The sequence below is a fragment of the Syngnathus acus genome, chromosome 14 (genome assembly GCF_901709675.1).
Source record: "Syngnathus acus chromosome 14, fSynAcu1.2, whole genome shotgun sequence".
Lineage (NCBI taxonomy): Eukaryota > Metazoa > Chordata > Actinopteri > Syngnathiformes > Syngnathidae > Syngnathus > Syngnathus acus.
The window spans coordinates 437,726-447,670 of NC_051099.1; positions in this window are offsets into that span (position 1 = coordinate 437,726).

Sequence of the window (9,945 nt, forward strand, 5' to 3'; positions counted from 1 at the left end):
ATTCTTCTCTTCTTCCTGGTCGAAACTCGACGCAGTAGTTGTGCTGTTTGCAGCAAACAAATACACCCAATACACAAAACCACACACAAAATACACGACACGATGACCGCCACAGTTTTGCGAGCCGAATGAACGAGGGGAGGGAATTGACCCGAAAAGCGCAACTCCATGTATCAGGTGCGCATGCGATTGTCGTCACCGTGAGATCACTTTAATAGCAATATGCAAAATGTAAATTTAGTGGCGAGTTTCCGCACGACATTGTGTGCCGGATACGGGTAAATGTAACATTTTTCTTCGGTGCTGGATCCGCTTCATTATTTGTAATCCTGCTGCATAAAATTCCATGTAAAATTCCTGTCCTACAATATCGATGATGCATGATGATGATTAGCTTCATCACATGAACTAATGTTATTTTTATCACGTGCTGAATATTTTTTTTACTAGCATGCTACAAGGACACCAAATTCCGTGTGAAACAACGTCAGCGCGCTCGCTCATTTCCCATTTTCAAGGTTTTTCCGCCTCTTGATGCTCATTGAACGAGCAAACGCGGAGTAAAGCGTCGGCGCGCCTCATAAATCTTTAAGCGAGCTTTGTTTTGCCCCGGCGAACGTAATTAATACATAATTAATATTTAAAGATCGACTCGTTTATCAAATTTAATTTAGGCGCTGCGACAGAAGCAAAACAAACAAAGGGAGGAAGCCTCGCTTGTTTTGGGGAAGAAGAAAGAACGGGAAGGCAAAGCAAGGAGGGCAAGCCTAATTAGCGCTAATGAGGCACAAATGAGGCGGCGGCGACCTAATTAACCGGCCAAGTCCCTCAGGTAAACATGGTATGTCTACCTGCTTGTGTTTTTCCAACTAAGACGTAACAGTCTGCTTGACAGTTGGCGCAAAATGGAGAGTCGACAATGATTAGCAATTTATTTTCATTGTATTTCATATTTTATTCATTTGTAGCATTTAGCTAAATGGGAAAAATGATACAAATTTCAGGTGCACATGCTCAGGCACTGTCTTTTTTATTTATATAGGTACGTATATTTTAAAATTGTACCCAATGTTGAGTACAAACGTTGGATAAACTGTGAGTGGATACAAGTGCAACTGTTTTGTGTTTATTTGTGTTTCTTGAAGTGACCGCTTGACATTTATGAAGTGGGCCTATCTCTCTCTCTCTCTCTTGTTGTCGCCCGGCCCCCCTTCCCCCGGGGGAGCGCTGTTAAGTAGGACCACTTTACGCTGTCAATACATTCAATACCATGCTCACAGCGGGAAAATGAGACGGCAGGACAACTGACTGAGGAAAGAAACATTTAGAAAGAAAATATTTAACGTACACTTAACGTTTGACTTTCAAATGAGCCTGATTGATGAAGCTGTTCAAATACGGAAGACACTTCTCCGAGATTTCTCTCGGTACTCTTCGAAACTCTTTTTCAAAATCCCGCTTCTGTTGACGTGATTCATCGATAGATATTGGAAGATAGATGGACAGACTGCACGCACGCACGCACGCACGCACGCACGCACGCACGAGCAGAGTGATGAAAGCATCTCTGGGCTAATGGCTTCATTTCATTCCACTGCTCTCTTCCATGTTGAAGACAATTAGTCCGGAATGGCGTTGTTAATTTTTAATGACCAAGAAGAAAAGGTAGGACGAGAGTGAGGAAGCAGGAAACCAGCATCCAGGATGGAAAATTATGGATGGATGGATGGATGGATGGATGGATAGATGGATGGATGGATGGATGGATGGATGGATGGATGGATGGATGATAGATAGATAGATAGATAGATAGATAGATAGATAGATAGATAGATAGATAGATAGATAGATAGATAGATAGATAGATAGATAGATAGATAGATAGATAGATAGATAGATAGATAGATCCCTCACCTGCAAACTGGTGACCAATCAATAGGTTTCCCCATCCAGCAAGCTTTCCATTCCACCTACCCATCAGCGTCCAATCAATCAATCAATCAATCAATCAATCAATCAATCAATCAATCCTCCTCTTTGTCATCGAGGCCATGAATAATTCAGACTTTTGATTGGCTGATGAGGATCAATTGGCCAATTAATGAGCCTCTTTCTTTTTTTTTTTGCTTTTGTTTCTCCTGTTCCAAAGGAAGAACGTGCAAACGGCTCGGGTGATTGGCAGGCGCCGACCGCTCGTCGCCTCGGGGCACGGCGGAGCGGCTGTCAATCATCCATCCGGCATGCAGTCTAATTGTGACTGGACGGCTGCACGGGTCAGACGGAACGTTCGTAAATAAGGGCAACATCAGCGCGCGCGCAAAGCCTCTGGAGGAGGTCCGCTCCATTCTCTCAACTTGTTCAACTTCTTTGCAGTCCAACTTTTACACGTCTCACAGAAAAGTTTGGATCCAGTTGAAATAATCGATCCTTTCAAAGTAATGGTAGAACAATGACAAAGTACTGAACTGTACCAAAGAAAGTGACTTTGCTTTGAGTCTTCATTTTCCCAGACGACTTGAAAATGGATATCTGTGCTAAAAAAGATTGAATGAACGCTGAACGGTCAACAAACAAATCAATCCGTCGTAAAGAAGCAAACATTGACATTTACAGTGGCCCAATGGAAATGCAAATGCGGGATTAAGAGTATCCGAGCGGAGGGGGGCCGAGCCGGGCCGGGCCGGGCCGGGCCGGGCCGGGCCGCAGGCAGGCGCCAACAGAGCATCGCTTGTCAGGTTAAGCTTCACCTGGAGCCAGCGGCACGATGAAGCAGCATATGGCACACGGGGCTCAGGATGGATCAGCTATGCAAAGCGCTCCACGCTCTCCTGTTTCCCAGAGAACAGCTGTTGCTCTCCAACGCCACACAGCACACAAAACAACGATGCTGGTGGCCATAGAAAAGACCTCCTCAGAAAAAGGGAAAGAAAAAAAAAAAAACATATAGTAGTATACATCTCGATATACACAGACATCCCTATTCAAGCCATAGCCTCAAAGAAGATAAGCTACTCGACAAGCCGGTGTATGTTTTTGCGGCAGTTTCCCCAGTGGGACAAAATGAAGTGCAGCGGCGTAATGCACTTTATTGATATGTGCACATGTCAAAACAACAAATTAGCGTCCTGCCGTCTGCCCGAGATTTCATCTATACATCACCTTGCACTCATGGCAGCCAGCATTAATGCATTTTGTTGATATCAGCGACTCTTTGGCCATTAAGAGAACGTCGATACACGTCTACGCGCATACGCACGTCCGAGCTAGAGATGCTGGCACGCTTAAAGACGCTGCTGCTTTTCATTAGCATTAGGCTAGCTCTGCATCTACAGTTTCAGTATACTAACTATACATGTATAATTCACTCATTAGGTGAGCTCGTTCTCACTCGTTCAAACAGAGGACGTCCTTTCATGTGCCCAATTAAGCCACAACAAACGATCACGTCCTACGTGTGCAGCGAGGCCGACGCTAAGCGGGTCCGACGTGGACGTATGGCGACGTGGTTGACCCCCCCCCCCGCCGTCGCTTCAACACTTGTAGCTTTTTTAGGGGAGTCCTTTTGTGGAGCTGCCGGCCGGCGGGTCCAACAAGGAATAGGGTCGCTGAGGTCAAAGGTCACAAGGTTGGTCAAATCTAAAGAGTCGGGAGGGGCCAAATGAAATATTCCTGCTGGGCTGACCTACAAAGATGGCAAGGAAAAGTGTATTGGCCAAGTAGGAATTCATTCAAGCAAAATTCCATGGAAAATGATATCAGAAATATATTTTGGAAATATGATTTTGGTGTCGAATGTGCAATTTTGCCCTGAGCAGTCGTGCCTGAAGCAAAGCGGCGAGAAAAAGGCCTGACGTAACAGCACCTAGAAAAGAATCATAAGTGCTCCCCGTCGGGCCCAGCTTTACCCCCTGCGTCGTCATTCTCACAAAGCTCCTTGTCATCTTTGTTGCATTGTCCCTCCGCTGCCCGTTAAGTCGCCTCAATTGACCCGACGGCATCAAAGATGCAAAAGAAAACTACAAAAGTCAGTTTCAAACACTACAAGCTAATAACACAGAATTTGGTTTTCGTGTGGGGGGGTGACCTGTTGACTGCAAGCTTGTGTAATGAACAGGAGCCATTCATTATACATCACACACACACACATCATTTATTCATCTGTCTGTAAACATGACTGAGATTTACAATGTGTGTGTGTGTGTGTGTGTGTGTGTGCGTGATGGAATATTTCCACATTTCCAGAGTTGGAACGTCAGGTAAAAGCGGTCATTTTTTTTTCCGTTAGCAACGTTATCGTCCGTCCGTTGCTTCAATTGGCCGTTTTTCCATTCAAACTCCCAACGTCCTCTCGATGCAAAAAGTTCTTTTCTTGCTCTTATCAGGTATTGTTTGTCCAAACAAAAGCTTTGTTTTTTCTGCGGCGTGTGCCGTCGCTTGCCATTGTCATCGGGCGGGATCGCCGGAGGGGAACGTATCGGGTTAGTCGGCGGGAGGTTTGAAAATCCCATTTGTATTTTTTCACCTACTTTTTCGGAGTGTTCCTTGTCCAATCAAATGTCGGCAGGTGCTTAAGTAAGCGTGTCCTTTCTCATGTGATGATAAACGAGCGGCATCCCCCGCGTGGCAGCGGCCGTGATGGATCATTCCAAAGGGCACGCCGTGGCTAATTAGCCCAGCCGTGGCTGGGCCCTCTCGTGTCAACACCCGTAATAGCCTGATGGAGAGTTGCGTTGGGGTCACGGGTGTGCGAGCGAGCGAGCGGTCGATGAGGAAATGTCGCCGGCCATTGCCAATGGATGGGCTGACTAATTTGCAGTTGAATGGGGAAGAGAGCAAATCAAGCGATACTATCAATAAATGCTTGGTCTTTTGAAGCCATATTAGTCAGACGGTCGGTCGGTCCTCTGTGGACTGTTGTCCCCGCCGATCGGGACATCGGCGGGGCGGGCGCCAAATGGGCTTGGCGTCAAGTCAAGATGGATGGGGACGTGTTGGCCTTCTTGTTCAATGCTTGCTCCGCATTACCTGGATCACAGAGCACACGCTCCCTCTGGGCCGCACCGCACCGCGCACACACATTTACATCCGCGTTGCCACGGCATTGCGACATCTGATCAATAGACAACACTCACTTTGTCCTTCATTCTTACGTTTTTCATCTCCACTTCGTATTGATGGCAAACACGTGCGCGAGTGCCACAATACAATGCCGTACAAAACGATAGCATGTCATAATATGATCTCGTGTGTAACATTTACAAAGATAAGATCAAGATAAGAACAGATCAAACTGCTGTTCAGCAAGACCGATTGTTAAAGGTAGGTCTGGGCTGGTTTGTTTGTTTCTCTGCAGTGAGGTGTCAGAGCACTGCTGCGCCCGCCGGCCGGCCGGCCGGTTGCCGCCCCGTTGTGTCAGGCGACTCCATTGACGCCTCCGGCGGGCACCAACGTTGGGTCTCCGGCCTCGTCCAGTCGGCCCGAGGCTGACACCCTTCAACCTACTTTTTTCCCCCCGAGCGCTTCGCCGTCATCAACTCTGAACTTTGGAGGCCTGAGCTGGTCGTGAGTGAAAGCAGTGTCACTTTAATATTTCATCTTTTTTGCCCCTTTAATGGACCACGCTGATGACTGACACATACATAGCACCACATGAAACTTTAAACAACGCAAGCACGCGCACACACACACACACACACGCGTACACACAAAAAGCAAAAGATTTCAGAGCAGAATGTAAAAAAAAAAGTATGTTTCAAAAAACTTTTAACATCATTGAAATAATGCATTTTTCAGACCAAGAGGGTTCACTTCCTGTCCTGTCCTGTTTTGTTTTGTTTTGTTAGCTGAAATAGCAGCGAGGTCGATGCTAAGAGGCCAAGCTTCAAGAGGGAATTTTGGTAGCTGCACGCTGACTTATCACTGCACGGGGGGGGGGGCCTCGGAGGTGCAGTAAAATTCAACCCCTGAGCCGGCGGTCCGGAGGAAGCGGCCTTAATGGTCTAATGGCCCTCTAATGGCAGTCGGCGAGCCCTGGCCGACCGGCCGACAATTACGACAGGAAAGAGAGCGAAAAACCAGCGTTTCGCTGCCACTAATGAACGTAAATGAAAAGAGAAAAAAACCACAAGCTCGCTCGGACATCCAAGACGCTTTACGGGGCCTGACGTGAGCAGGCCCCTCCCTCCCTCACTCACTCACACACACACACACTTTTTTTACAAACAAAGCGGCACATCTTGTGAGAGCAACCTTACCTTTGATTCCACTTTGAGTAGGCGTCACGCGATTAAAGGAACACCAGTTGCGAATTGCGAGCCAGCAGTCGGCGTTAGCTGCCGTTTGGTTGGCGGAAAAGCTTTTGACACTTGCGTTGACTTTCATTACAGCTCCGGATGAAGCCTTTTCGCAAAGCTTCATACTCATCAACGGAGAGGCAAAAGCAGAAAGTGGGCGCCTGCTTGGAAATTGCACATTCACTGCGCCATCGCACTGTGGCGGATGCACCCAAATGCCCTCCAAATGCACCAAATTAAAAGCAAAGTCATTCATGATGGAGGTAGGAACCCCTTTGTTAATTTGTGAGCTGATGTTTTGATTAGAAAGCTTGTTGAGCTCATTAGCACGTGCGTGAGAGTGTGTGTGTGTTTCTATGCAAATCATTATGAAGGCAGAGAGTTTCCTGTCCCAGGGGGGTCTTCATTAAAAGAACATCAGGTGCTAATTAGCCCAGACTTACATATCCCTCATCTCAACTCGTCTCTCTCTTGGCTTGCAGCAGTAGCACTTTCTGCAAGGTCTGTCCTTTGGCGCCCCCTGGTGGTCTTTCTTAGTCTCTGCTACGTCTGGGACCCCCAACTGCTACCTTCGCCGTTTGGAAACAATCATTTGCTAAGGGGCAGCAAAATCCGAATTTAGAATTGCGCACCTTCGGCGTAGTACCGATTTGTGCCACGACATGCTGAGCAGCACTGTGCTCAACTGGAAGACACGCAACGCAATTGCTCTCTCTCTCTCTCTCTCTCTCTCTCTCTCTCTCTCTCTCTCTCTCTCTCTCTCTCTCTCTCTCTCTCTCTCTCTCTCTCTCTCTCTCTCTCTCTCTCTCTGTCTGTGTTCAAGTAGCAATTGTTTGAAAGTTTACTACAACGACGTAAAGACTGAGTCAAAGATCATCAAATATGGTGAGAAGACAATAAGCTACACAACAAACAAAAATAAGATACAAAGTGAAAAGTAAGATATCGTTTCATGTGATGCCGATATGATATGATACAATAAGACAAGATATGTTCCGTAAACATACAAAGGACACACACGCACCGGACCGAGCGCACGCCCCCCAGACAGCCAAACTGAGGTGAGACAAGGCGGCCGGGTGCTTCTCAAGGTCCCTGAGGTGACAGGGATTAAGCCGGCCGGCCGGCCGGCCGACCGACCGAGCGGGGTCTCTCTGGAGGGGTCATTAAGGCGGCTATGATTAGCTCTGATCCGCAAATGCACACACTCACACAAACACACGCATTGATCTTTCCTGGTTGGCTCACATGTGCTTAGCATAGGACCTTGAAGGCGGAAATGTGACACCTCATCATCACTTCAACCAGCTTGCGCGTGCGCGCGCGCCGTGCCCTTCCGATCAAGTCTGCTGCTTGGAAGAACAAACTGATCAATGTTCTTCCCTTTCTGTCCACTAGAGGTCAGTGTGAACCTCTGAAATGTATTGAAATGTAGTGCGTGTACCTGAAAAGCAGCTGGAATCCGCATCTTAAGAGTTCTGGTTGGTGTTAAAAGTTCTGCTTTCGGAGTAAGGATTGGTGTTCAGCTGATGTCAATGAAGATGTAGAAATGTGACCTTTTGGGGTTTGTGTCACCGTTTCAGCTAGGCGTTAGAGTTCGTATGAAGCGTTGGAGCTAAGTTGGAGTAAGATCTCCATTTGTTCTATCATCATTGCAATACACGAGCTGGATATTTGGGTGCGTCCTGGTTCACGTGTTGGACAAAGTTGGAGTGTGATGGCGTTCCGCACTCTCTCAGGCTTGAGTGTTTGAACGAACACTCGTCCATCCATCCATCCATCCATCCATCCATCCATCCATCCATCCATCCATCCATCATGTTCTCATACAGTAAGTGTCACAATGGTGCCGGTCAAAGGTTGCGTCTTTTTGTGTGTGTGCGCGGCAGTAATCTTAAAGTAAACACCACCATACAGGCCACGACAAAGCTGCTGTCATTGCAGCTAGTATATGAATCCATCCGCCTGTTGCAGGGGGAAGTTGAAGCCTATGTAAAGCTGGAGGAAGAGCCCGCCTGCTTTAAGAACGTCACGTTGTCTAGGTCAGACAGAGGTGGGTGAGGAAAGGACTCTGAGGACAATGACTTGGGAACCCCAAAAAAAATCCCAAAGTAACAAGGCAGATTTGGTAAGGGGTACAATGGACAGACATTTACTGTCGAGATGAATCCTTTGCGTAAGAAGAAGAAATAGTGAAGGGAAGTGAAAAGGACGGTACCCTTGTACTTGGTTACTCCTCCCCAGCAATGTTGTAGGCTGCCAAGAAAATTGGGTCTCATCCAGTGCTCTAATTAAAATACTTAACGGCCTGAGTTGTGTTTGCTGTAGTAACCGCCGGCAAGTTGTTTTCCGCCAAGACGAATCTTTTGTTCTCGGCTCCCCTGAAAAATGTCAGCGGTGCAGATTGTGTAAAACGCCGCTTTGTGGGTGTGCAGGCTTTTGCAGGCACATTGTTAAGGGTGACTCAGCACACCTACGGATTCACAAGAAAAATGAATGACGTCACGGATGTCGTTGGCGGACGTCAAATGTCTTCCTGAAAAGATCGTTTTAAAAATGGTTTGTTATACACAAACCTTTCAAAACTCAAAGGAACATTCTGTGTTGAGGGCTTCCGATTGATTGTTGGTGCTTTGTGACCACGGTCTCCGTCCGGTCCATGGTCTTGGATTCGTGGTCCCTGATCCATAGTTGAGCGTGCGAGGGAGGTCTACGGTCGATCTTGTCCTCTTTTGTACCTTGATCCACCTTGAAAGAACAAGGCGATAGATAATACCACCAATTGATGTTCAGCCGTACAGCTGCGGCCATCACGCTGGAAGTCCTCCACCATCGTCTGAGCCTGGAATGTTGCATTTGACGCAACAAGAGGAAGTCAAGTCATTTTGCGTTTGTTCAGACACGTCGGACGGATGCGTCCAAATCATCATCCCGTCGTGGGTCAGTCACCCAACTTTTATTGCGTGCGCTGTTGTCAAATGGGACAGGACGTCAGATCAAAGACTCCATCAGGGAAGTCAAAGTCAGACTTATCCATCTGACACAACAGATTAGAAAGCAATGACCGTCGGCATCGGTTTCACCAGTCACCCACCGTGAAATTGGCTGGACAGGTCAATGGTGATCAGACATCTCACCCCATTAGGTTTGAAGCAGCCACATTTTTTGATTGCCGACTTGGATTTTGCCGTCCGTTGGATGTAAACGGCGTTAGCTTGTTTATAATTCACGCCGGCTAATTCGTCACACGACAGCGAGCGAGCGAGCGAGCGAGGGAGCGGGACGTAACGGGCCTGCCGGCGCGACGGCAAGTAGAATGTGTCGCTAGCCTGGGAGCGAGCGCGTGTGCCAAGACGGCAACGAGATGCGCGCATATCTATCATATCGTGTTCCGCTGGATGCGGCATCGGTTTACTATTGTTAACACACACGCCAAGTGTAAGGCGACACACAAGCTGATGCTGGTCGATCACACCGTGCATTGGGAATCTCCCTGGGAATGTTGTCAACTCCTATTTCATGCCAGTCTCTTTTTCGGATGGGCCCCACAAATTCTGCCTAGCAACAAGACATTGCTGACTTTTTGTTCTTGAACAAACTACGATATGAGAAAAATTGCATCTGTAGGAAATGTTCCGAGGATACGAACGTT